The sequence below is a fragment of the Tupaia chinensis genome, unplaced genomic scaffold (assembly GCF_000334495.1).
Source record: "Tupaia chinensis unplaced genomic scaffold, TupChi_1.0 Scaffold000127_2, whole genome shotgun sequence".
NCBI lineage: Eukaryota > Metazoa > Chordata > Mammalia > Scandentia > Tupaiidae > Tupaia > Tupaia belangeri.
Window position 1 is genome coordinate 1,974,687 of NW_006159596.1, and position 4,381 is coordinate 1,979,067.

At 40.8% G+C, this 4,381-nt stretch overlaps 1 protein-coding gene and 1 pseudogene across 2 annotated transcripts in view; one reads left to right on the forward strand and one right to left on the reverse strand.

Moving 5' to 3' along the window:
• RNF150 (ring finger protein 150) overlaps window positions 1-4,381 on the reverse strand; it is a 320,502-nt gene that overhangs the window by 268,212 nt on the left and 47,909 nt on the right. The gene's annotated exons all lie outside the window — the stretch shown is intronic.
• Window positions 1,157-4,381, forward strand: part of LOC106734498 (dynein light chain 1, cytoplasmic-like) — a 3,394-nt pseudogene continuing 169 nt past the window's right edge.

The following is a 4,381-nucleotide window of genomic DNA, read 5'->3' on the forward strand; positions in this document are numbered from 1 at the left end:
TTATTCTCAAATTTTTGGGCCATTTTCTCAGTCTTTGTGGTGGATTTTTCCAGGTCAGTCATTTTCTCTTCTACATCTGAGGTTCTATTTTCTGAATGATCTAGTCTGCTTTTAATACTTTTGGGGAGATTTTGACTTCCTGTATTATAGACTTCATCTCTAACAGTTCCGTTTGAGTCTTTTGTAAAGTGTGTAATTCCTCTTTTAGATCTTGTAAGAATTTCCTCATCTCCTGGAACTCATCAACTTCTTTCTCCTTTCTCTTTAGCAGTTCATTATCTCTCTTCTCTTCCATCTCTGTTAGCTTTGACATTATGAATGATCTAAATTCCTTATTAGACATTTCCATGATTTTCACTGAACTGCTTGTGGATGAAGAAGAGTTAATCTTTTCCCTTGGAGGAGAGGTATTTTCTTGTTTTCCCATATTTCTTGTGATCCGGCGGTGATTTCTTGTCATCTGATGGATGGTGTGTTTCTTTCAAATTCTTGAAGTTCAGTCTGAATGTTCAGGAGCAAGCAGACAGAGGTGATCTAGAATCTCTTTGCCATTCTGTTATGATCACTGGTGCAGCAGATTCAGTAGATATTGAGGAATATTCTAATCTGCTAGCTCGTTTGCTGGAGGCTGAATTATCAGTAGAAAATCTTCATTTCTCCTGTGCCCTGAAATACCTAGTTCACAGGAGCCATGCGGAACCTTCTTGTGAAGGCCTGGCCGCTTCTCACCCTTGTTACTTTCTTAAGAAATTGTTAGAGTCCACATGTGGGTTAACAGTGTCAGTCTGGAATAGCTGAGGGCCCCAACAGAGGGGTGAACCTTGCACGAAGAAAGATCCGCTGCTTATCCAGGATTGGTACAAAACCCACTCCTCATCCAGACCCCCTCCCCACCTCCTTATGGACCAAAGCCTTATTATTTTTTTTAAAGGATAGAAACAGCCCAAATGTCTATCAACAACAAAAACTCTGGTAAGATAGATATGAAATTTGTGGCATATTCATAGCCTGCATGCTTGGAGGTGACTGAGCCGCAAAAACACAACTCTAGAGATATCCCACGGTTTCAGGAGCAACCACAGTTCCTGCCAGGCCCAGCTGTGCTAGCACCTCCCGCAGGAGACGTTGCCATCAGCCAGCCCATTACACAGTAACCATGTGCAACACAAAGACCATGATCAAACATGCGGACATGTCTGAAGAATGTAACAGGACTCAGTACAGTGCGCAATGCCGGTGTTGGAGAAATATAACATAGAAAAGGATGTTGTGGCCCATATCAAGAAGGAGTTTGACAAGAAGTACAAGCCCACCTGACACTGCATTGTGAGGAGGAACTTCCATAGTTACATGATGCATGAAACCAACACTTCATCTACTTCTACCTGGGCCAGGTGGCCATTCTTCTGTTCAAATCTGGTTAAAAGCATGTACGGTGCCACACAACCACTGATCCACCCAAGAACAAGGGCTGCAGCCTACATTCCAAATACTAGAAACTGAAATCTCCAGCTTTGCTAAGGGAACACCTCAGTCTTTGAAAATTTATTGTGTCTTGCACAGGGCATTCTCTGTACTAGTTTGTTGTGGTTATTAAACAATTAGCAAAACAGAAAAGCAAAAACAAAACAAAACTCTAAGTGAAAATTAGATGTAAATGATTCCATTTATGTAAAATTAATCTGTTTGATTATATAAAATTTTATCTCAAGTTTGTAAAGAGATTGACACACTTTTACACAGTGTATAAAAGAGGTAAAATTAAAATGTGTGTGTGTATATATAAGACGTTCGAAAGTTCATGAAAATGTGTATTATGAGAAAAACATGTGCATTCAAATGTGTTTTTTTCACCAAAATAAACATGAGCCTTAATTCCATTTTTCATGAACTTTTGGAAGTCCCCTGTATGTATCACGTGCACTTTATGCAAACACACATATTTTGTAATTGTAAAAAATGTCTGTGCAGATGCAGATGGGACAATACATGCTAATCGACTGTGATGAGACAGGGTAGAGGACTAGGCCAATGGCCATACTGTATTCAATGTGCTTCTCTTTCTGTTTTGCTTGGTTGCACACAGGAGCGTGTGCTCATACTTTACTTGTATCTTTCTAAACACTAAAGGTACATTTTAGCTTCTAAATCAGTGCATACTACCCATTTCAGGAAGATACTTTTCTGCTACTTGTGTTTTTTATGGATTTTTTAAATTATTATTTTTATTAATTATTATTTTTTTTAATCTGGCAGAGAGAGAGAGAGAGAGAGAGAAAGGAAGAAAGCAAACTACCAGGTCTGGGAGTCGCACTTCAGTCAGCCATGTGGGAATCCAGTACCTTAATTTTTTGAAGAACTACTTAACTTTCTTCCTTTCCTTTTCCTTTTCCTTTTTCCTTTTCCTCTTCCCCTTCCTTTCCTTTCTTTTTTTCTTTCCCTCTCCCTTCTCCTTCCTTCCCCTCTCCTTCCCTCCCCTCTCCTCCCCTCCACTAAAGAGGGACAGAGCAAGAGAGAGGGAGAGATGGAAAGTAAGAAAGCAAGCTGCCAGTTCTGGGATTCGAACCATAGTTGATCATGTGAGAATCTAGCGCCCTCAACTACCACACCACCTACCAGCCCCAGAAATTAATTTGTTAAACCTCAAAGCAAGGGAATGCACCCAACAAACAGTGCTCAGTGCCACCCACTGGCCCCTCTGCTACTTGTTGAAAGTACCTCAAAGTGGGGATCAGCAGATGGCACAGTGGTTAAGGGTGCTGGACTCCCACGTGGCCAACCATGGTTCCAGTCCAGGCCTGACGGCTTGCTTTCTTGCTTTGTAGCTTTCTCTCTCACACACACTTTGTCCCTCCTTGATCAAATTAAAACATATAAAGTTGAATAAAATAATTCTTTTTAAAAAAAAGTACCTCAAAGGGATGAATACCATGTTTAGGCAATGTTCATTTTTCTAAGTTGTACAAGTCATGTAATGAATTTACATGTGATACTGTATGTAATAATATCTTAAAGGTTTTTTGCTTTATTTGTTCTCTTCAGAAAAGATGGCCTTTAAGTTTGCTATGCCAAAGGATCCTTCGTTTCGCTTCATTCTGGGGAAAGTCACAGTGATTTACAAGACTGCATATTCCGTTATTCAGACAGGGGACCGCGAGGTCCCATGAGCCAAGCGGGGAAAGTGCTCTGGGTACTTGGCTGAACGTTCTAGGAAACTTCAAGGCTTGTTAGTTTTGTGTTTCTTTTATCCCTAAATGACTTTGCAATCCCTTTGTTTCTTAACAATGGCAATAACTACCGCCAGCAATCTTTATGTGAGGTGTAACTGTTCTTCAATGCTCTTTCCAGGTCTAGAACTCTTTAGAGCTTCATTTAAATACAGCCATGTCCTCAGCAACTGGAAAATGAGAATGTAATTAGACACTCTTCATATGGCTTTATCAGAGACAGCAGCTGAAATTTCAAAACATTATTTATCAAACCAGACCATAATCTGTAGAACTGCGTGACATGGGAATTTTTCTCTCTTCCCCAGACTGAATGTGAGTTCCATAATAAAAGGGCCCTTGTGTGCATCTCAGAATTTCCAGAGCCCAGTTCAGTGCCAGGGATACGTAGGCATTGAGCACTGTTTGTTGGGTGCATTCCCTTGCTTTGAGGTTTAACAAATTAATTTCTGGGGCTGGTAGGTGGTGTGGTAGTTGAGGGCGCTAGATTCTCACATGATCAACTATGGTTCGAATCCCAGAACTGGCAGCTTGCTTTCTTACTTTCCATCTCTCCCTCTCTCTTGCTCTGTCCCTCTTTAGTGGAGGGGAGGAGGGGGAGGGAAGGAGAGGGGAAGGAAGGAGAAGGGAGGGGGAAAGAAAAAAAGAAAGGAAAGGAAGGGGAAGAGGAAAAGGAAAAAGGAAAAGGAAAAGGAAAGGAAGAAAGTTAAGTAGTTCTTCAAAAAATTAATTTCTGAGGCTGCACATGCAGTGGTACAGCAATAAAATGCAATGCTCTGTGAGGCTGAACTACACAAAAGACTCTGGGTTCACATAAAAAAAATTTTCCCTGAGTACAGCTGGCATGCATGAGCCCACAATCCAGAGCTGGCTGAAGCTGGGGAGAGATTGTGACAAGATCCTGTAGAGGGTGCCTGTTTCTTTCTCCCGTCTTTCTTGCTCATGGAAGAAATACACTTTTTTTTTTTTTAAAGACAAGTAATTCAAATAATTTATTCCAGCCATCTGTCCATGCATTTTGCAAACTTTTATGCCAACTCTGACCTGACATGGAGTAGAAATAGAGATTATAAACATGATTGGTTAACATGCTTCCTTGCTCTGTAGGAGGCTAAATCTATGCCAAAGCGTAATCTGGAAATGCACCTACACGA